This window comes from Triturus cristatus, chromosome 3_2 (genome assembly GCF_964204655.1).
Source record: "Triturus cristatus chromosome 3_2, aTriCri1.1, whole genome shotgun sequence".
NCBI lineage: Eukaryota > Metazoa > Chordata > Amphibia > Caudata > Salamandridae > Triturus > Triturus cristatus.
Genome location: NC_140584.1, coordinates 695,063,174 through 695,088,202, shown reverse-complemented (window position 1 = coordinate 695,088,202; position 25,029 = coordinate 695,063,174). Strand labels below are relative to the sequence as shown.

The following is a 25,029-nucleotide window of genomic DNA, read 5'->3' as shown; positions in this document are numbered from 1 at the left end:
TAGTGAAATGTGATAAGAATATGAAGCAATGTGTAGTAGGGAAGAACAGAAGGAAGGCCAATTCTTTCATTGGAGGTGACCAGAGAGGTCCTAGGAATAAAACCAAGAATAGCATCCACAGCAGTACTAGAATTATGTGTAGAAAAAGCATCCCATAGCTGCCAGTCCACAAGGGAATCACAGACAGCAAAAGACACAGACGGGTGCAAATTACACTGTGAACAGAGAGACAAGTTGGCAGGTTTGGTGGTACGGTGGAAAAACGTACAAACAAATCATAGAATGAGAAGCAACACATGGACAAATACAAAGCATGAAGAGGAAAAAACAAAGCGTTCAGATACGTGACTGAACATTTTCAGTTAGGTTTGCTGGTCACTGTGCAGATTCCCTGCATCATGAAGTGCCGCCGAATAGTTCAAGAGCGAAAGCCTGTAACACAAGGGGACTCAGGAAACCCTTCCGGACGCAACCACTTTCTGCGCATTATTTGTCAATTTTATTAACTGAGATATCCCATCTGCATCCAGAGATGGGCCCTGGTTACAAGTTTGTCGTTTGACTTTATTGCAGTTGGTAACACTATCTTGTGCATTAAGGGCCAGATATGCAAAACATTTTACAGGTCGCAAATGGCCTGATTCACAGAATCAGGCTGTTTGTGACCAGAAAAATGCTTTTTCTGATACCATTCTGCATTTGTGATTCGGTATTTGGAAGGGGCGTGTTTAGGGCGTCCCTCCCAAATACCGAATCGAAATGGTATATATTACTGTTTTGCGGCTGGTTACTGTTTTGAAATCGAATTCCGGTTGCAAAACAGTAATACTTTAGCACCAGTTTAAAACTGGTAGTAACCCATTCACAAAGGATTATTAAGAATGTAAATAATAATATTTTTTTTAAGAGCAGGCAGTGGTCCCAATTACCACTGCCTGCTCTTAAAAAATGAAACTTTAAGGTTTCATTTTTTTCTTTTTAAACACACCCTTCTTTCCTTTAACCCCTTCCCTGCGGGGGTAATTCCCCCACGGTGTGGGGGGGGGGGGGGACTGTGGTGCCGCTGGTCTCATGACTCACAGTGGAGCTGTGCTCATCGCGAGCTGAGCTCGTCACGCCCCCGCCCACTGATTAATTCTCCCGCACAGGCAGGGAATTTATTGCGCGTGGGCGGGCCGCGGCCGTTATGACAAGCTCAGCTCGTCATGAGCACAGCTCCACTGTGACTCATGATGAGCTGAGCTTGTCATGAGCATGGAAGGGGTTAAGGAAAACAGGCTGTATTAATAAAAAAGAGATTGCTTTATTAAAAAGCAATCACAGACATGGTGGTCTACTGACCTCAGCATGCCACCATCCCTGTGATAGCTGGGAATCCTAATGGGTTGCAAACTGCAACCTACCTCATTAATATTCATGAGGTAGGTTGATTTGCGACCCACAAGGAATCCCTATATGAAACTCAATGAGTTTCATACATTAGGAATACTTACTTGGAGCAGGTGGTAAATTACAGGCGTGTAATCCTGTTTGGTAAGCTTTGCAGGAAGAGGAAGGGAGGGGGCAGGAGTCTGAAGATGCCCACAGTCTCAGCAGCTTTGCATGCAGGTCCAGAGTTCCTGGGCAAAGAATTCCCAGATGGGTTATATATAGACTCAAAATTAATGGGCCCAGAAACACCAGGCTAATCAGAATGTCCCAAAGCCCTATCCTACGGGAATACCTATCCAGGCCACTCATAATGAGGGCATAAGTATACTAAATCTGAATGTCATCCTGTTTAATAGTTTTCAATAATAAACACTCTAAAACAACGTAAAAAAATATATATTTTGAAATTTTGAAGAACCATTATTATGAGTATTCAACATTACTACAATAACAACCCCTTTGTTAGCTGCTTTGTTGCTTGTTGGTGTATTTTATTGCTTTGATTTATTTTTCATGTCATTGAAATTGATATTTTGATACTTTTCAACGTCTTCAAGTTTTTCCCAATAGTAGATTAACACTGATAAGATGTAGATAGTTACATAAGCAATGTGAAAGGCTGCATGCATGTCTGCCTGAATGTTTGCTTATGCATTGCCATTCATTGAGTAACCTGCATCTATTCAATAATAGTTGACTTATCCAAACATAGGCAAGACGACAATTATGAGGCTTCAAAAAAAGGATCCTTTATGGGTGCAAACCAGAAAATGAACAGTAATTTTAACTACTGTTTAAAAAATAAAATAATGTAATACACCTTAGGTAGAAAAGACACAGGGTTACCACTAGGTTTTCTGCTGGCTTCATCCCAGAATATTACGATCAGTGACGTCTTTCCTGTTTGGGCTTGGAATGGACCTTAGGCACAAACCTCTGCCCGTCTCTCCTCATTCCAGTCACTCCTAGTTGCACCTTTTGGGCGAGCTTTCTGATGCTCCTGGGGGACTCCATATGCTTAGTTGTTGGTTTAACAGCACCACTAATGGATGGGGCATCTGTCTCTCCTGGCTGACTCCATTTAGCAATGCTGTGGTGGTTCAAGATCATCCCCAATGGATGGGTCTTCTGTCACTCCTGAGTAGACTCGATATAGCACTCTATTACTCTATCGGTGAATCCGATGGGTTGGGTCTTCCTATGCTAAATGGATTCCATATACCCAGTGGACCAAACAGAGGTACATCAATGTCAGGTTCTACATTTGATACTGTTCTCCCTCAAGTTGGTAAGCACCTGCATACATGAGTGCATCTATTCTCACACTCTCGCTACACCTCATGCTTATGCACAGTGACATAAGGCACACGCTGCTACCAACACATCTTTCAAACCACACACAACACATATCATATAGACCAACTATCAACCTTTCAACCAAAGGGTATGCAGGAACCCGATACAAATCTGAGAGATTCACAACCTCTCTGGGGGTAAGAAACACTATTGAGAGAAAGCAATCAGATCACACACGGAGCACTTTAGGCCTTGCAAGTGATAGATAGATATATATTTCGCAAGCCGATACCGGTATAATTTTCTATCAGTGTTAAAAACCATGGGTGAATTTTGTTGCGACAAGAATGCTTTGAATGATTTACACAGTGTGCTTTTATTATATATTTTGTAATCTAATGAGGGCTATATTGTTAGAGGGCTTTGGCGTCACATTCATTTCATTTTATTTAGCTAAGTACACTTTGAACTAATTACATGACGTGCGCTTTAAGAAACGGGCTGGGGACTTTGATTCTCTGCGCCAAGGGCAACAGGCTGATTACGGACGATCTTTGGCAAATGAAGGCAGTTTCAGCATTATGCTGATATTTGTACTACATTGTGTTGCATTATTATTTTTATTTCATACTATGAAATTGTATGTCTCATCAGCCACATTCTTTTGGTTAACAATAGTGCAATTACAGAACAATGGGTTTATGTCATGTTACTGCTTTAAACCAAAGTATGTCTTCCATGTCCATGCATATCTAGAGTGAAAAACGATATAAATACTTACTGAATTTTGGCGCCAAGTAGATTGATAAAGGCTGCTGCGCAGCCGAAACGTGTCTCTCTGTCACAGGGTCGGGGGTGACCCACGAAAATAAATATTGCCATATCTTGATAGCCTTGTGTACATGCCTTCTTCAAATAGAGTAGGATTTGGTGTTTAAATATATATAACTATTCAATACCAGATAAAACAGCATGATAAGAATTCGGAGAAAAGGAAACTCCAAGACAGGAAGCTTGGCAGCCTGCAAACATGGAATTATCTGGTAATCTAGTTTAGATACTGTTATGGGGTGTGAGGAAATATGAATTTTTATGATCAATTGTGTCCCCTATCTTAGACCCCAACGGCTCCATGTACATGCTACAAGTACATGTATGTTCCCTCCACTTCCAGCTATGAAGACGCAAATACATATGCGTCCAACGTTAACATGTCCTCTTTCAGATCCACCATGAATGGGTCGAATATTCCGTTCCTAAGTATGCCTTGCCACCGTCTTTATATAGAGTACCTTTCACGTTTTTCAGCTCTGGCAAGTTAGGCCCTGAATTCTGCCATCGAGCTTTTCCTGCTTTCTGCCTCTGAATGCTCCAGCCTGGACCTGCATCTGTATCCATGACCTTTGTCTTACTTCCTGTGCGGCTAACGGTGCCTGGCCCGGCCTGTTGCCTGCCAAGACTGTATTCAGCCTTCAAGTTATCTGCTCCGCTCCTCGAGAAATACATTCCTGTCTAGTAGTTTAGGTAAACATCCTCCCAGCTACAGAGCAAAGGGCCCGGCCTTACTGTCTCCGTGCAAGTAACTCATAGCTCCTGTTACCATGATAGGCCCATGCCCCCTCGCATCTCATGTAGACACGTAGACGCTTATACACGCACTAGAAGTCAGTATAGGATAGCCTCTGCCTGAGAGACCTTTCCTTCCAGATAATACAGTTCCTAAAACACAAGATATTAGATATGATTTGGGATTAGGTTGTTCTGACATCCCAGACTTCTGTCTCCTCATGTAGGGCTAAATGTCAAGTCCCCTTCACCCTCCAGTTACACTTCAATCACACGTCATGTTGCCGTGCGCGCATCTCTGCCATGTATTTCTGCTGACTTTGCAGGATTCTCTTATGGATCCACCCACCTGTGACATCCTCAGAATGACGTTTCTAGTACACGCCTATTGGAACGCCTTTTTCATTACGTATGTGTATTCTTATCTCTCTTCTCAGCTGTTACGCCTTCTGCATATGTCTTTACTGTAATGCATTGACTATATATATGACAACCTGTCAATAAAGTATCGCTCTATCCCTTCCCGAACCTTCGTGGTGACGGAATCCGATTGCCTGGTTCGAACCAATTCCTTTGTAAGGAATAAATCCCCTTTTAAAACTTCAAATACCACGGATTCTTATTTTTACTGAGTTATTCTTATTGAACTTTACCGCATAAATTAAGTCTAGGTAATTAAAATTTACCACATAATTGGCGCCCGAACAGGGACACCTCCCCCACCCCACGCGCCGGAGGTGCATTGCAGACCTGGTCTCCTGCCACAGCCGGACGGACAACTACGCGTACCTGCAGGATTTCCTGTACCTCCCTCAGGCCAACGGAGGTGACTGAGGCTGCGATCAACACCCAGACGAGGCGGTGAGGAGTGCGGAGGATCCCGACCAGAGCCTAGCTGAGAGAGCAAGATCCGAGGTATACAGAGGCCCACCAGATTCCGAAGTTCCGAAGTAACTAAGTCACGAGTCGAGTCCAGTCTAGTTTGGTCTAGTCCAGTCCAGACTTTCCGAGGCCTTCTGTTCCGTTCCGTGCTTCCCGGTGAGTACCGTTGCTGGGGACGCATCTAGACGTGCGCATTGGTTTGTGCCGGTCAAGACGGGTTTGGGTACACAGATCCGGTCTGCACTGTTTTAGCGGTGTATCTGTACTGTTTAGCAGTACATCTAGTATTATGCAGTTAGCTAGTTTTATTCTAATTATTATTGTTCGTTTTAAAGTGTTTTAATATGTTTTAAATGTCGTGGTATGAGTGATTGTTCGATCTTCATTACTGTGTTTATTGTATTAATTGTGTTCAAGTCCGAAAAAGAGTCAAGTAGCAAGGTTTAAGATGCCGTTATTTTCAAAATTAAGACAGATTAGAACTAGAAAAGGGATACTCGAGGAAGCCGTTCCCATTCCACCTAGGGACACTCCAGGGTACTTCATGTACCATAAACATGGCCTAGATGCCGTATTATATCTCGATTTGTGGGTGGACTACACCAAGGATTTAGCAGAGAATCAGAGATGGCCCGCTGCTGGGACATGGGATGCAGATTGCATCATGAGAGTAGAAGAAGCATTATGGAAAAAGAAAGCCAGACAGTCACAGAAAGATGCCATTGAATTATGGCGTAAAGAATCGCATAGACGCACAGAGAAAGCACTCAGAAAAGAAGAGAAAAGTAGGTAGGATTCAGACAAAGCCCGAGAAAACGTATTAATTGAGGAAGGTATCCGAGCAAAAGCAGAACAAGTAGACAGACAACGAAACACTCTTATGAATAGTATGTATCCTCTTCTGGCTGAGGGTTTACCTAAGGCCACCCTGGAAGTACCGAAAGATCTGCCACCTCCATTGCTTCCGACTAAATTGCACCCCAAGACCGCAAAGGACATTTTCCTTTCTTCCTATTTAGACGATGTAGCCCCCGAATATGTTAATGCTCCGCCGCCACGCACACCACCTGCTAACGGCGCTCGACCCCGAGATAATCTGCCCCCACTTCCGCAGCAACATACTCCTCCTTCCGTTGCAAACCTTCCGCCCGTTCCTTCATTCCCTCCTTGGCGCATCTATTCTTCCCACCTTACACCCAACGAATCCTTTTGGACCTAGCACCTCAGGAGGTGCGACAGGAAGTTTTCATACGCCGCCATCAGCGCGTCGATTGACTTATAGGGATTTAGCACACCAACGTACACCTCAAACAGCGAATTATGACATATTTAAAGAGCCTCTTACAGATTGTAGATATGATCCAGTACCTGGTAAAGACGACAGAATGATGCTATCATCAGTACGTCTACGACGAGTTGCGAATTATTTAATGATATTACCAGGAATGATTGATCATCTAGACAAAATATATCACTTTGTCCAAACAGGGCAAGGTCCTGAAAGTATTGGCGAGGCCATGGCATACCAGAAAGTGGACACGCAAAAACTGTTGTTACGCTTCTTCATAAACTGCCTGATAAGACACAGAGATAGGCCAGGTGTAGACCCGGAAGAAATGAAAGCACTTAACAAATGGGGTCAGAATATAGCGGACGGAAAACATGATAAACAGAATAGTATAGAAAGTATGTACCGAAGGATCCGAAAAACAGTAGAACAAATATGTGACAGAGAACGACCTGAACGAGAAACAGATGCAGATAAGACTGAGTCCTCGGGGGAGGAGGAACAACTAGAAATGACAACAGGACAATTACAATTACCAGCTAGAGAAATGATAGCTTATGTAGGTAAGGGAAGATCCTTTAATAATTCAATACGTCCGATACGTCCAGAAAGTAAGAGAATGTTTCAAGCAGCCATGTCAAATCCAAAGACCCCTGAACACTTATTTCAGGCTACTGATAAAATACTTCAAGAACGAATGGGGTACCATGTACTCGATTCTATGGATGAACAAGAATTAGCCAGGTCAGCAGTACAATGGGCTGACAGTTCTGATAAATATAGTGATGACACGCTAGCACACACGTTTTTTTAATCTTTCACCAGACGAACAGCGTTTAGCTGGTATATACATGATACAACATCTCCTTATATTGTATAAAGGTCAACGTTCTGATCCTGGTCCCCTACCTGATATACTGATAGAACTACTCATGAATAAATGGAGAGGTCTAGGTACCGATCTAATTAAAGTAATTCTAGAACATCGGCACAGATACAGTGCCTTCCTGTGTCCAGAGCTTGATCCAGCTCCCTCCATGGAAAGAAAAATGTATTACATAGACAGACAGAATCCCTTACGCGAAGTGCACCCAGTTAGAAATGATAATACTTTTAGACGCGTGTTTGTGTACACGCCCATAACTAAAATAGAACTATTGGAAATGAAAAAGTTAGTGCCTAGCCATGACAGAGATCCAGCAGGTTTTCACCGTGAAATAAAAGACATGTTACTCATGGGTGATTATACCTATCCTGACATTATGAAAATATTAAAAGTATTATTACCTGCCGGTATTTACGAGAAACTCAAAGAAAAAGAATGGGAGGTGGGAGAGCAAAAGATTGATTGGACAGCATTAGAAAACGAAGAAAATGCCCGAACTGCAGGCCTAGGGCTTGGGGACAAAACTAAAGCATTACCAGGATTATTAGTGCAAGTATTGCCACGTTTATTAACCACAAAAAAGGAAGACTGGGGTGCAATCTCAGCTTGCAAACAGAAACCCGATGAAGACACTAGTGATTTTTATTCCCGATTTGAAAAATGTTTTGGTATTAATAGCGGCCTGAAAGCAAGTAGCGATTCATATCCACATCTCTTTGTAACAAAATTAGTCGAGAATTCCTTGCCCCAGGTTAAGAACAGAGTATTGAAAGTAGAGAGCTCTTGGCAAGCTAACACCCCGTCACAAATGTTACAAATGTTACAGTACCATCAGAATAGAATTAGAGAAGAACAAGAACACGAACAAAGACGTATGAAAGACACGAAAATGAAAATGCTCGTTGCTCAGTCAGTTCCAGCTGACAGTCATAAAAAGGGTGCGACACAGTCCAGTAATTCAGCGGTTCCTGTTAAAGGGACATGTAACTATTGTAAACAGCCAGGTCATTATATAAACGATTGTGCAGTTCTGAAACATAATATCTCTACGGGTAAAACCAAGGAGAGACCGCGTCCACCTAGACAGGATCAGATCCAACAACAAGTACCTCAGAATGTACAGCCTATGCCAGCTTCACAACAGACCGTAGCGGTACCACAACAACAGCCTAGTGTCGCAACACAAAACACGACACAACAGATGTACCAGTATGCACAAAATGACTATCCCGATTATCAGCGATACACATGAAACAGCCTAGAGAGGGAGGTTGGCTTACCCCTTATTGAGGTTCCTGTAGATCAAGAGGGTCCTTATGTACATAGTCAAGTATTAGGGAAGGACAGAAAGTTTTTAATTGATACAGGGGCAAGCAGAACAACTATAAGTCACGACGAGGTTCCAGGGGCACCCCTCTCAGGCTCACAGAATGTTTCTCTTGGATTTTCAGGAAAGCCTATTGTTAACGAAGTATCGCAACCTCTTCCTCTTGCAGTTGGTCCATTGATACGGACTACAGATTTATTGCTTACAAAATCATGCCCAGAAAACTTGTTAGGTATAAAAACATTGAAAGCTCTAGGAGCTGTAATATGTTGTTCCCCAGAAGGGGTACGATTGTTTTTGCGTGACTTTAAAGGTCACTACGTATTGAAAGACATAGATCACCGGTTACAGAATGTCCCTGCACATTTATGGGCACAAGGCCCCACTGATGTAGGTTGTATGCACATTACACCATATCGAGTCACACTCAAAGCAGGAGTGGTATTACCACGAATTCGACAATACAAGTTACCCCCAGATGCTGTAGTGGCTTTGCTGCAAATCATTGACAAGCTCATTGCACAAGGAGTGGTTGTGGAAACCGACTCCAATGTATGTAATTCTCCTATTATTCCAATTCTTAAACGAACTGATCCAGAAGCACCCCCCGTTTATCGATTAATTATTGATCTGCGCGAATTGAATAAATGCATTGTACCACAGTATCCCGTGGTTCCAGATATCTCTTCATTATTAACAGCTATTGATTCAGAAGCAACGTTCTTTACTGTAATTGACCTCAAGAACGCCTTCTTTAGCGTCCCAATCGATCCGGAAAGCCAATATTTGTTCGGATTCTGTTTAAATGGACGAAGCTTCAAATTTGCACGTGCACCTCAAGGATTCACAGAAAGCCCCAGCATCTACAGCCAAGCACTGAAAAGACAACTTGACAGTATCCACATGCCTGTTAACACTGCCCTGCTTCAGTATGTCGATGATCTGCTAATCACCGCCCGAAGCGAGCCCGAATGTGAAAAAGCATCACTGACGGTTTTACATTTCCTGGCCGACAAGGGGCACAAGGTGTCCCCTTCGAAGCTGCAATTCTGTGTTCAGCAAGTTGTGTACCTTGGGCACTTGCTGTCCAAGGGGGGGAGACAGCTCACACCTGACCGCATCCAGTTAATTGTAAACATGCCACCACCCAAGACACAAAAGGAGGTGCGGGCCTTCATAGGTCTCACTTCATACTGTAGGCAATGGATTCCCCAATATGCATTTCTAGTAAAGCCACTCATTCAGTTGACAACCCAGGAGGCAGCGACTTCGACTGTCCTCCCTTGGACTCAGGAACATACACAAGCTTTTGAAGACTTAAAGAAAGCCTTATGTCAAGCACCTGTTTTAGCGACACCATGTTACAGTAAGCCTTTTACACTTTTTGTTACAGAACGCGAAGGTACTGCCTTGTCAGTACTCACTCAGGAACAAGCAAGTTCACACAAGCCGTGTGCTTACTTTTCTAGCACATTAGATCCAGTAGCCCAGGCTCTGCCTACGTGCCTGAAATCAGTCGCAGCGACAGCTTTAGCGATCAGACAAAGCGATTCCATAGTATTAGGACATCAATTGATAGTGCAAGTTCCACACTCCGTGGAAGTTCTTTTAAACCGAACTCAGACTCAGCACTTGACTATAGCACGACTGACAGGTTATGAATTAACATTGTTCCAGCCACACATAGAAATCAGACGCTGTAGTACATTAAATCCTGCCACACTTTTGCCATTAAGTGGAACAGACCCATTGGCAAATGATTGTATTGAAGTCATTACTATTACGACGAAACCCAGACAAGACTTGACAGACATTCCATTACCAGATCCAGACCTGACACTTTATGTGGATGGTTCATGCATGAGAACAAGTACAGGAGAGTTAGTGGCCGCTTACGCAGTCACGACAGACACCGAAGTTATTGAAACGAATTGTATTGACACATTGTCAGCTCAAGCAGCAGAGCTCATCGCTCTGACACAAGCCTGTATTCAAGCCAAAAATAAAAGAGTCAACATATACACAGATTCACGTTATGCATTCGGAGTTGTACACGACTTCGGAGTCCTTTGGCGAGAGAGAGGTTATTTAACTTCTCACGGTGCCAACATTCAACACGGTCCCCTCATTCAAGCTCTGTTAGATGCAATACATCTGCCTACTTCAATATCCATCATGAAGTGCAAGGCCCATACAAAAATTACCAATATCATTTCCCAGGGTAACGACCTAGCAGACTGAACAGCTAAGCAAACAGCACAGAATCGGACTCATGCAACCGACTTGACAAAGACAATAGTTCCAACATCGACACACTGCATGACAGTTAGGGATCCCGCCCTTGATGTAATTGACATACAGACACATGCTACACCAGAGGAAATAAAGAAATGGACTGAACTAGGAGGGATCCAAACAGATCAGGGATGGATGACGAAGGGAAAATCTACATGGTTTCTCCCCGACTCCATGGTTCAAGTTATCATTAACACAATACATAGTCCAGCGCATCTAGGAGAGAAAGCTATGTTAGACAGTATTCAAAACATTTGGTTTAATAAACACTTACGAGCTGCAGCCAAACAGAAAGTGCGTACTTGCATGATTTGTTGTCAGTTCAACCCAGGTAAAGGCGTTCCTGTAGAGCAAGGTGGATTTCAACCTCCCGATCACCCTTTTGAAGTCCTCCAGATGGATTATATCCAGATGGAACGTTGTCGAGGATTCAAATATGTCCTCGTAGTTGTATGCGCACTTTCCCGTTGGACAGAAGCATATCCAGTCTCAGATTACACAGCCCCGACCACTGCCAAGCAGCTGGTTCGTGAATTCTTCCCACGGTATGGTTTGCCCCGTATCGTGTATTCAGATAACGGCCAACCGTTCTCATCCGAGCTAATGAAACACATTTCACTCCTGTTAGGCTATCAATGGAAATTCCACTGTGTCCGGCATCCCGAGGCAGCAGGTCTCGTGGAGCGTCATAATCAGACTCTGAAAATACGACTTTCTAAAATCTGCAGAGAGAAAGGCGTCGACTGGATAGTAGCTTTACCAGTTGCGCTCTTTTACATGAGAATGATAGCACATTCTCGAACAGGGCTATCCCCGTACGAGGTGGTCTTCGGTAGGCCACCAAATATGTGGGGGACGCCTATACCTCGTAAAATCACTGATGTTGATTGTAATATGCTGACAGATTACCTTGCTTCCTTGATGTCTGCACTACAATCTTGCCGTTCACAGGTAGCTGCAGCCTTTCCCGACAATACCGAGGTGAAGCCCCATGAAGTGGTTCCCGGAGACTTTGTTTTCGTAAGAAATTTCGACAGGAGGAGCCCGCTGGAGCCTCGCTGGCAAACGCCGAAATTAGTACTCCTGACCACGAGGACAGCCGTGAAGATTGAGGGTCGCAAGGGTTGGCTACATTCGAGCCATATCAAGAAATTTCATGGACTGCCTTCTGATTTGAACTCTCAGCCCTACCCTCCTCCACAGACTGACTCAAAACTTCCCCTGGTCGAGAAAACTGCTGCCCAAAACTATAAACTGAAACTAAGGTCTAGCAAGTCAGACAATTTAATTGTTTAAGTCCTCTCCTAGGTGAATCGGTTAAATTAGTCACTGACATGTATCCTCTAGACCGAAACAGAGAGAAAGATAGACAGAAACAGCTCAAGAAACGTGCATATTGTAAATTACTTCATAGTCACTGTATAGTGACATTATTGATTATGTTTTTTCTAAATCTTCTGATTATTGCTGCAAGTATACTGTTGCACATATACTACCCTATTTTCAAGCGTGCACATTCTGCTTCCGATGTTACTGCCGAACACTCTTTTAGCGAATTACCTCCACATGAGTTGCCCTACAGACTTGCGCTGCGCAATAACACATTCATTAGTATGTTACATCACTCCCATCAGGCCAACAACGCTACAAATTGTTGGATATGTGGCCGACTCCCTCCCTACCAGAAATACAAGGGAGTTCTGCCCCTCTTTCCATATCCATTCACGCACAATGGTTCCTGTGGTGCATGGTTTAGTTTGATTAATTCTTTAGATTCAAATACCGTAGTTTACCAGAGCAACTGGGTATGGGGAAACCTGAACTTAGTTTTGCTTAAAGCCTGCTACCCTAACAAGGAGGGACTTCCCAAAAGGACAGGAACTGATCTAGAAAATGAAGTATATGGATTAGGTAATTTTACACTTAACCTCATGATTCTGAATGTTGAATCCGAAGCTGCACCAGTCTTGCCTGCTATGTCCGTATTACCAGTCAAAGGTGAATTATGTGTAAGAAAGAATGGTTCAGTACACTTGGGTCATAGTAAATGTACTACTGTGATCGAATTCAGGGATCAAGGCAAGTCTACATTTAGAGCTTCCCGTCATTCCTACTTCATTTGTGGTCATACCGCATATATACGTTTACCTATATATTGGGATGGTACCTGTTACATTGCATTCCTTCTGCCACCTGTTTTCCTAGCCCCTCCTGATTATCATAGAAACACCCATCTAGTACACAATAGACCCCAGAGAGATCTCCCGATTGTCGACTACACTGAAACGGCATGGGAACAATATACAGACTTCAATAAAGGTCTCTTTCCCTACATAGGTGTTGTCTCTAATAGTAAACTGATACGCAGATTAACCAGAACCCTTGAAGCAGTAGTGAACGAAACTACCTCTGCCCTAGGCAACTTAACAGAGGAGCAGTCTGCGATGCGGATTGTTGTTCTCCAAAATCGTCTTGTCCTTGACGTCATCCTGGCCGATAGGGGCGGAGCTTGTAGAGTCATCGGATCGAGTTGCTGTGTTTTCATTCCAGAAAACGCGCCATCAGTATATAAAGCCATAACTCGTCTTCATAAGATTGCAAGTCAGATACACCAGAATCCAGGCACCTGGACGTGGTCCGGTTGGTTCTGGAGCGTGTTGTCAGCCTGGGGATGGAAAGTCCTATCCTTCCTAGGTATTGCCCTTCTCATAGTATTCAGTTGCTGCCTGTGTCTACAATGTGGACCAGCGATTTGCGGCCTGTGTGCCACATCATGTATTCCACACTCAAGTTCTCATTCAAAATCCCGGAAGAAGAAAGAAGAACAAATGATGTTACATGAACAGATTGATGGATTCCTGAGGATCGATATCTCATGAAGGGTCCGTAGGGGACAAGGAGGGAATGAGGAAATATGAATTTTTATGATCAATTGTGTCCCCTATCTTAGACCCCAACGGCTCCATGTACATGCTACAAGTACATGTATGTTCCCTCCACTTCCAGCTATGAAGACGCAAATACATATGCGTCCAACGTTAACATGTCCTCTTTCAGATCCACCATGAATGGGTCGAATATTCCGTTCCTAAGTATGCCTTGCCACCGTCTTTATATAGAGTACCTTTCACGTTTTTCAGCTCTGGCAAGTTAGGCCTTGAATTCTGCCATCGAGCTTTTCCTGCTTTCTGCCTCTGAATGCTCCAGCCTGGACCTGCATCTGTATCCATGACCTTTGTCTTACTTCCTGTGCGGCTAACGGTGCCTGGCCCGGCCTGTTGCCTGCCAAGACTGTATTCAGCCTTCAAGTTATCTGCTCCGCTCCTCGAGAAATACATTCCTGTCTAGTAGTTTAGGTAAACATCCTCCCAGCTACAGAGCAAAGGGCCCGGCCTTACTGTCTCCGTTCAAGTAACTCATAGCTCCTGTTACCATGATAGGCCCATGCCCCCTCGCATCTCATGTAGACACGTAGACGCTTATACACGCACTAGAAGTCAGTATAGGATAGCCTCTGCCTGAGAGACCTTTCCTTCCAGATAATACAGTTCCTAAAACACAAGATATTAGATATGATTTGGGATTAGGTTGTTCTGACATCCCAGACTTCTGTCTCCTCATGTAGGGCTAAATGTCAAGTCCCCTTCACCCTCCAGTTACACTTCAATCACACGTCATGTTGCCGTGCGCGCATCTCTGCCATGTATTTCTGCTGACTTTGCAGGATTCTCTTATGGATCCACCCACCTGTGACATCCTCAGAATGACGTTTCTAGTACACGCCTATTGTAACGCCTTTTTCATTACGTATGTGTATTCTTATCTCTCTTCTCAGCTGTTACGCCTTCTGCATATGTCTTTACTGTAATGCATTGACTATATATATGACAACCTGTCAATAAAGTATCGCTCTATCCCTTCCCGAACCTTCGTGGTGACGGAATCCGATTGCCTGGTTCGAACCAATTCCTTTGTAAGGAATAAATCCCCTTTTAAAACCTCAAATACCACGGATTCTGCCTCTTATTTTTACTGAGTTATTCTTATTGAACTTTACCGCATAAATTAAGTCTAGGTAATTAAAATTTACCACAGGTGAATAACTTTTCTCAACCACATTTGAACAATGAAGTAAAGTCCAAGAAGCCATGTGCAAATGTCTTTAAAGAGAGGGAACGTACTATGATTAAAGCAAGAGAATGTAACTTAGCTTTCTAGCTGATATAATAAGTTATGTTATGTTATGAACATTTGTAGTGCGCACAGCTGCCCCAGCTAAGGGGCGTCCTGGCGCATGACAAGGTAAACATAGCTAACACTGAGCATAGAAACAGAGAAAAAGAAAGGGCACAACTAAAAAAGGGGAGAAATTAAAACAGGAAGGTTTTTATAGCTTTACGGAACAAAAGAAGGTCTTCCATCAAGCGAATCTCAATCGGAAGAGAGTTCCAAAGCACTGCTGCTTTGACCCGGAAGGACCGGCCACCAACTCAGCTGAGCTTAAACCTCGGGACCACAGCGAGCGCTTGGCCCAATGATCTCAAAGAGCGGGTTGGAACATAACAGGACAAGAGATTCGAGAGGATCTGGGTGGCTGATCCCTTCAAGATCTTAAAAGCCAGACATAAAACTTTAAAGTGAATTCTTGTTTTAACCGGTAGCCAATGCAAAGATCGAAGGGTACTAGAAACAGAGCAGGACCTGGGCAAGCCAACTATGGCTCTAGCTGCGGCGTTTTGGACACGTTGAAGACGGATGATTTCTGCCTGGTTTGCCCCTACCAGGAGAGAGCTGGCATAATCCAGACGAGATATTACTGTTGCCTGAACCACCAGCTGCCTGGTAGGGGGGTCAAAAAACTTCAGGACAGGTCTTAAGCCCCGAAGGACCCCAAAACAGCAGGCCGCGGTTTTCTTAGAGTGGTTTTCTTGTCTAGGTAACAGTATTTATATTATTAAAATGGAACTCAAAGGGTTCTGGCAATGCTATCATTGATCCGATTGAATCCTTTGTGTCGTTTCCAGAACCAGACTCCATACTGATTTAGATTTACCTTTGTAACTTCAAAGGAGATAATATCTACAGCAAAGTTACAACCTACTATGCTTAACATACAATATCAATTGTTTTTTCTGACTCACTTTTATTCAAGGGGTGACAAAAGCTCGGATGCTCAATGTACTCTACCCTCAAGGCAACAGATTACACAAAAAAAAAAACATTGTCATACGACAGCATAACTTTCCTGATGGACTGAAAAAAATATCAGATTGCTGAGGAGTGAGTAACCTTGCAGAAAAAAAACGTGCGGGGGGCAGGGGAAGCATGATGAAAAACATTTTTAATGGTGCCTAAAATTTATTGGAGGACGAAAACTCTTAAATTATGGTTCTATGCCAAAATATTGAGGTTAATGATAATGACCGGCAATCAGTAGTACAATAGTGACCACCAACATATCATCTAGATAAGCATTCATAGGGAGGCAAACATTTACTACTCTTAATTCCACGCCTAAATACCTAGGAGATATGTTGGTACTCAATATTGTGAAATTACCCTACGTGCAGGTCAATATAACTGAACTCAATACTTTGGCAAAAAAACCATAAAATTATTGATGGTATAATCCTGGGAGCAGAGAAGAACCCAGTGAACAAACGTGGCTTGGCATCACATGAATAAGTATGAGATAATCAGAGAGGCCAGGCATGCCGCTTCCTGGCATAATTTTTTATTTAAATTGACCGTTTACAGTTTTGGCGCTTAAAGTGGTGATCAGCTTAGAGATGAGGTGCCAGTTAAACAGGTACATCATCATAAGGCAGGTTGCCATCTAATTACCTCTTCTGGTAAATGCAATTTTTGCTTCATCAGCTGATTTGCTTGTAGACGCCTGATTAGCTGTAAAATGCGCTATCCTGATTCACGGTATAATAGTTCAACGTAATTTGAGCCTTGAATAACGACAGATTCTGGCCACGTGCTGGTGGGTTTAGTACCAAATATCTACGATATTCATAGGCTGAACCGGGAAACAAGACCGACTGGAAGTCCTGCCCTACTACTGAGCGAGTGTCAGATCGTTCCCCTCATGGACTGGCACCCCATTGAAACAGATGTTAAAAAATGAATGACACACACCCTTTGTGTATCTTACAACAAATCATGTCCTTGCTAATATAGATAAACCAACAGATCTGATCTCATGCACAATATCAAACAGCACCAAATACCTTTTACGTGAGTATCTGAAAGCCTAATTTAATGTCCCTGTTTCCCACTAACGTGATTGGCTAGTGAATTCCTTCTAGCAAAATCGTTTATCTCATTATGTCTCTGATGCTACTTGTGAGTCATGATTTAAGTCGCACATTTGATGTTTTCTTTACAAACAAGGACTCAAAATGCAGTAAATCTCCATGCTTAAGATCATCTCAAGGCTGGCTTTCACCCTGACATAAGAGTCACTCAATGGTGCAGTAATACAAGCATGGTCATCTCTTGACACAGTTGACCATCAGATGCTCCTATCTTGAGGTACTCAGTGGGAATCCATCACATGGCACTGATTTTGTCCTTCGAGTTATTACTATCAAATGGTCTTCAGTGATCACGTTCAAATGGTTTCAATCCCTGTCTTTGACTCACCAAGGAGACTATCCCCTGCAGAGTCCGCCACGGCCAGCTCTCTCTCCTCTTAGCTACAGTACATATTTTTTGTATTGGCATTGTTGATTTAATCATTTGGGCTCTCTTTTCATATCTGCATAGAAGTCACCCACCTGATGTTCGAAATGGAGGGATGGGTGAGCTGATTGCCACAAGTGACAATTTCACATCAAGCATCACAGGAGGTGATGTCTAGACGTGCCACAGTCACGTCAGTATTTCTAATTTCAAAGGACAATCACATTATAGCTTTATTGTAGTAGTCGTGTTAATTACAGTGACTTTGGTTTGAGGGCTAAGGGCTACTAGCGAATTGTGCTTGTTATATCTGCCACCGTTGTCAGAAAATGAATTTCAAGCACACACTAGCTCAAAATCTACCCAAGTTTCAAATAAAGTGCTGCAGTTTGAGCAGTGTTCCCAAAAATGCATTAGAATTCTAGATTGTTTGCCAGTACTTCATAAATACCAAAAGCCATGCACAAAATTATGTTTTCAACTATGTTCATTAAAGTTAGCTTACCGCTATATCTACAACCGAGGGCAATATATATACATGAATGTTGTGTACAAGGCAAGGTATTGGTGAGGGGCGGCCACAGAGCACAGAGGTGGCCACAGAGCCCCACCTGTAGCCAGGCCCCACACCTAACCCTCGTTAGCAGCCAACACTCCCAAAAGCAGCAAACTGGCCACAGTCCCCAATCCCACATTTCCTTTTTTCTTTATTTTTTTGGTCGCGCAGGAACACACAGGGGACGGCGTTGGGGCCCACGGAAGTCCTGTGACACTACCCAAAAATGTATTGGCCCCTCTGGTCCCTCTGAGACCCCTCCCTCATTCACCACCCCCACACCTCCCCCCCACACAATGGCTAGTGGGTCAGGGTATCCCTACCCTGCCCCATGCTATATGTTTTTGAAAATAATTTTCAGGTTGGGGACCATGTCTCCGAGTCCCGTAATGGTGGCCACCACATTTTTCTTCATATGATAGGCACCAATCACATCGTTCAGTAACACAACTCCAGTGGTTGCGACCAATCAGAATTCCTGTTTTGTTGTTTTTATCCTGCATGAGTCCTGAGGGAGTCCCACTGCAATGGATAACTTTACATTTATTACATCATTTCTCAAAAAAATCATTCCAGAATTACATTAAATCACAAAAAGCACTCTTCCTGAGTAAAGATCTAGCATTGTGCCAAATTTGGTGTAATTCTGCACTACTGTGCAATGTTTGAAAGGAGAAGCGAAATGGTAGAGAAATATATAAACAGTTGTAGATGTGATAAATTAAATGTGTGCAGCAGAAACTTGTCAGACCTTTAAATCAGGGAGGACCATAATCCCTATTATTACGTTTTTTCCCCACTTTCTTTTCTGCCAAGTGACCATGTACTCTGTGACGCTGTCCACCAATATTTCTATATAAGGCATTAGCATTTTACATAGTGGAACTTGTAGTTTCACTTTCAACAGCAATATTGCATACCCGAAATTCCAAATGTGCAAGATGCTGTTGACTCAAAAGCCCGGTCCAGCTGAAGGAGTCACACCTACCATGGGGCTGTTTATGCACACAGTGTTCTTTGTCCAACAGCCTTAAAGTGATCCTGAAGAAAGTGCACTAATTACTGTTCCATGAACAGCACAGCACATCTCTACAGCCTGCAGGGGGCGGCATAGAAAGAGGAAGTTGATTTGCTGCTTCACTGTCATGGTCCTGGCTTCTACCTGTAGCTCTGTCTGATTGGCTTAGCTCAGCATGACCAAACAATGTGGGGTCTCTCGAGCTATGCTAACCTTAGTAGGAGGGTCACTGTCATGTTTTCAGTGAGCCACACTAAGGGCCAAAGCTGCCATCGTCATTGTGACTGTGCAAGCTCTCTACACACAGAACAGGTAAAACAGGAGAAGCACCTGAGCAGACTTTCCTCATGCACATCACCGTCAGCAGCTGTGTAGGGTTCTCTCATGCAGTGGCGGCTGGTGACATTCAAAAGTGGCAGGGTGAATAAGCTGGGTACTGCTTTTATGTAGCGAGAGAAGCAAGAATGCTTAATGGACAAATGTGGGGTTGGGGGTGGGGTGCTACTCCCGTGAAAAAAGTGAAAATAAATTGGCAAATGGTGTATTTTAAGCAAGTGAATTCAGTGAGAAAGCAAGGTTTATAAAGCAGTGAAATGAATAGTCTTCAAATATTAAACACATTCAAAAATGCCCCATATCTTACTGCATAATTATGTTTAATAATTATGTTTAACAGTTACTGTAATGTGCAAATCATACAGTGTGACGACATCATGCCCTTTAAAGTGTGAGCTTGCCCAGTGTATTGCACTGCATGCAGCATCGATTTTGGAAGAAAATGTTCTAACCAGGCTTCGAGAAACACCCACAGCTGCTGGCTGCAATCAGTCATATAGAAATATGTGCAGAAAGGTCTTTAAGTGGGATGAAAAAAGTTAGGGCTCTCTAAAAGAAAACATGTCAAATACATTCCTGAGATTTCCATATTGTGGCACCCGACTGGTATTTTGGTTTCTCTCTCAGATGTTACTGCATCCAGATATATAACACATTAACTGACATACAGTTAAAACCAGCCAGTATTATTGGCTTTGTCAATGGGTGTTAGCTGTTTAAGATAAATGAGTAACAACAATGATTTGTTATAAATAATCAACATTTGAAATGTTTCCATTCTGAAATTGTGAGACTGTGAATTAACTATTATTGAGGTCTGTAAGAGGAGTACTGGCCTTCGGTTATGTGCGCTTTATGTTAGATGTGCTTTCCTTTTTCTTTGCTCATCTCGTCCATCTGCACATCTTCAACCTCTTCTCTATCCTTTTCAGCACCCTCTTTTCACTCTACTGAATGCACTTCCTCGCATTTCCCTCATTCACCGCCCCCAAACATACACTGCACTCACTCACATTTAAGCACTTTATTTTCTTTCACATTTGCCTTGTAAATATTTTGACATCTGTGTACTACATTTACACAGAATTTCAATTGCAACTGGAATACCTGGCCATTGTTCTGCAGAGAGGCCAACCCCCTGACGCGCACTTTGCTTTGCCTTCAGCCTCAGCCCCAGAGCACTTAATCAAAGCCCCTCATAAATACATGGCACGACTCAAAGTATGCACTACACAAGAGTAATACGATGCACGAAAAAAAGACAGAAACACAACATGATGAAATAGCTAACACTCTAGATGAATGCAAGATTAAGGAGCTGCAAAAACAACAGTTGATGGACAGAATGCAGAACAATGTCATACATTCACCCCAGTACAGAGATCTGGGCCTAAATCCATCGTTTTTTTGCTCACCATGCCATTCCAGTTTGGACCCAGCCATATGCAAATCAGTCTTGACCCTGTGCCCCATGGGAACAGTCAAGCCCGAACTGGGGTGGCATGGTGAGCAAAAGAATGATGGATTTAACCCAGATCTCTTGACTGGGGGTGAATGTTTTGATTTGTTCTGCATTCCGTCCATCAATTGTGTGTATTTTGCTTTCTCGCCGCAAGATTAAGTAGAACATGTAAAATAAAAGAGGAACTACATCGCTGACATGCTTTACCTAACGTTTTTAACATTCATTGTTTGTAAATCAATCTATGTTTTTGTCATTAATGTTAAGGGCATAAAGACCGGGCCAGTTTTAACGCCATACAACATGTAGCTGTCTTCGCCATACAACATGTAACTGTCTTTACTATAAGCACATATTTCTACCTTAGAACTTGACTTGGATATTTGGATCAACTTCACATGGAAACAAAAACCTGCTCATCTTCTGGATCAGTTTTGCAGGAAACAAATCTAGAAGCTCCACTTCTAAAAGGCCCAGCACCCTGCAGCCAGTGCCTGGGGTGTCACGGTGGGGGAAGTTAGCATGATCAGGGGGTCTCATCACAATATACATAACACAAGATTAGCATTATAGCACTTATCATTACCGAGAACAAGGCACCAAATCACACGTGCTTGCATCCAGCGCTATTGTGTGTCCAAGGGGACGATGACAGCCTCACTAGCCTACAGTGGCTACCACCATAGACTACAATGGCAGCAAAGGGCATTAGAAATATAACCCTGTGTCGCGCGCCACATTGCAGAAAGTTGATTTACTGCCGGGCTTCCGCCTCCTGCTTCAGAGTGAGGCAGGGCTGGCAGCCTAGGACAGACAGCCCACATTTAAATACCTCAATTTGTTTAGAGATACAATAACATTTCTAAATAAATCAATTTAATATTTTTTGAGGCAAACATGTAGGAACTTTAGAGTGGCGCAACCCCAGAGTCCTAATGGAGAAACCGCCCCGCCCCTCATGTACAGCACAGTCAGCAGCTGCTCAGGCCTCTCTCGTGCACAGCACCGTTAGCAGCTGCTCAGGCCTCCCTCATGCACAGCACCGTTAGCAGCTGCTCAGGCCTCTCTCATGCACAGCACCGTCAGCAGCTGCTCAGGCCTCTCTCACGCACAGCACCATCAGCAGCTGCTCAGGCCTCTCTCACGCACAGCACAGTCAGCAGCTGCTCAGGCCTCTCTCATGCACAGCACCGTCAGCAGCTGCTCAGGCCTCTCTCATGCACAGCACCGTCAGCAGCTGCTCAGGCCTCTCTCACGCACAGCACCGTCAGCAGCTGCTCAGGCCTCTCTCATGCACAGCACAGTCAGCAGCTGCTCAGGCCTCTCTCATGCACAGCACCGTCAGCAGCTGCTCAGGCCTCTCTCATGCACAGCACCGTTAGCAGCTGCTCAGGCCTCTCTCATGCACAGCACCGTCAGCAGCTGCTCAGGCCTCTCTCATGCACAGCACCGTCAGCAGCTGCTCAGGCCTCTCTCACGCACAGCACCGTCAGCAGCTGCTCAGGCCTCTCTCATGCACAGCACAGTCAGCAGCTGCTCAGGCCTCTCTCATGCACAGCACCGTCAGCAGCTGCTCAGGCCTCTCTCACGCACAGCACCGTCAGCAGCTGCTCAGGCCTCTCTCATGCACAGCACAGTCAGCAGCTGCTCAGGCCTCTCTCATGCACAGCACCGTCAGCAGCTGCTCAGGCCTCTCTCATGCACAGCACCGTCAGCAGCTGCTCAGGCCTCTCTCGTGCACAGCACCGTCAGCAGCTGCTCAGGCCTCTCTCATGCACAGCACAGTCAGCAGCTGCTCAGGCCTCTCTCATGCACAGCACCGTCAGCAGCTGCTCAGGCCTCTCTCATGCACAGCACCGTCAGCAGCTGCTCAGGCTGTTCTCACAGAGAATGGGAAAAGGATGAGGGTAGAGCATGGTCAGCAGGTTTTCAAGCTATACACACACAGGTCAGGTGCAGCAGCCATGTATTCCCATACAAACATTTGGCATTCTGGGATTTGTAGTTTCAATTTTAAACATTTACACTATAATGCTGAAATCCCAGCATGAAAAGTGCTGTTTACTAAACAGCCATTACTAGGAGGAGGTGATACATGAAATAACACCACTAGATTCCAATAAAAAGGGAAATCTCAGACAGCAGTTGTACACGATTCCCTGAAATGAAGATAATGCGCTTTACAATCATAGCATGATGTAGGGAAGGGACACAAGGGAGGGGTGCAGTCGGTACCTTCCAACACCCATCCGTTGCAGTGCCCAGGGCTGGGTGTTGGATCCAGTGCTGCTTGGCATCTTGTGTAGAGTTTGGGTCTGCGGTGCAGTGTAATGTGTGTGACTATCACATTCAAGGAACCCTGGGTGCTGCTTGGTAGCTAGTAAAGAATCAAGTACTAGTATGAGGGCGGTTTCGTGGATACTACCATCGTACCTACTTCTAGGTAGCTGTTAACAACAATTGTGCTGGGGTACAGTGTCCATTTGGTATCCAATTAGATCAGCTAGTGTGAGATTGGCATCTAGCGCTTATGTTCAGTGTCCAATGTACAGATGAAGGATTCAAAGGACCATCAGCTACATTTAAGTATTTAAAAAATATATATTATTATTTAACATTAAAATAGTTTTACTGATTTATTTTTAAGGTAATAAACTTTTCACTATACTTTACCACAGAGAGATCCACGCCCCAGTGGCGGAGACTCCGGTCTCCATGTGAAAAAAGTTACTAGTAATTTTACACTCATAAATTAGGCCCCACCCCCTCAATTCAGAGGTTGAGGACATACAAGTCTACACGTTTGAGCAACTTTGCACTCGTAAATGGTGAGTAGGCAAAAATAAGTAAAATAAGTAAAAATAAGTAAAGTTACTCAAAAGTGTGAGAGTAAACTCAAGCGTGTAGATTAAGTTTACCTTTCTGAACAGCCTCCTCTGTGTCTATGAGGAAATGTGTAGGTACACAAGGGCCTTTGTTCTGAGGCTATTCCATCCCATGGCATGCTGTGTTACCTTTTACTCATTTCTAAATACAGTGTTTAAAGCACTAACCATTTACCAGGCTGAGCTCATGAGAAGTACATTATATATTTATGAGCTAAGAGAATGTGGAATAATGCATCCCTTCCTCGGAATACAATATAATTGTATGTTACTAGTCTGTTCAGGCGCTAACTGTCAAACATAGTCTTTCGTTAGCTAGTTGTACCATGCCATGTCCAGCATTACCTTGCATACCCTAATGGTCTGTTCTGGAGTTAACTGTACCATGAACAAGCCCAGCTTTACCTTCCATTCTTTCCCCAGTACCATTTTGTGCCCACAATCACTACATAACAGGCTGAGTCTGTGCTAAGTACTAAGCAAACACTCAAAAATCAAAAGAGAATACCTCCCTTGGAGAGCAGCTAATCTGTACGGTAATATCCTGTTCTGGAGCTAACTTTAGCACACGCCATGCCCACTGTGACCTTCATTTCTTTATTGGTCAGCTCAGGCGCAGGTAATAATGTACCATGCCAAGCACAGCGTGACCTTGGAATCTTTAGAGGTCTGTTCTGGAGCAGCTAATAATGTACCATGCCAAGCACAGCGTGACCTTGGAATCTTTAGTGGTCTGTTAAGGAGCAGCTAATCATGTACCATGCCAAGCTCCAGCGTGACCTTGCATTCTTTAATGGTCTGTTCTGGAGCAGCTAATAATGTACCACGCCAAGCACAGCGTGACCTTGGATTCTTTAGTGGTCTGTTCTGTAGCAGCTAAGCATGTACCATGCCAAGCTCCAGTGAGACCTAGCATTCTTTATTGGTCAGTTCAGGAGCAGCTAATAATGTACCATACAAAGTTACAGCGAGACCTTGCATTCTTTATTGGTCAGTTCAGTAGCAGCTAATAATGTACAATGTCAAGCACCAACGTGACCTTGGATTCTTTAATGGTCTGTTCTGAAGCAGCTAATAATGTACCATGTCAAGCACCAGCGTGACCTTGGAT

At 43.7% G+C, this 25,029-nt stretch overlaps 1 protein-coding gene across 6 annotated transcripts in view; it reads right to left on the bottom strand.

The window, feature by feature from the left end:
• ANKRD44 (ankyrin repeat domain 44) overlaps positions 1 to 25,029 on the bottom strand; it is a 744,373-nt gene that overhangs the window by 307,750 nt on the left and 411,594 nt on the right. The window lies entirely within an intron of this gene.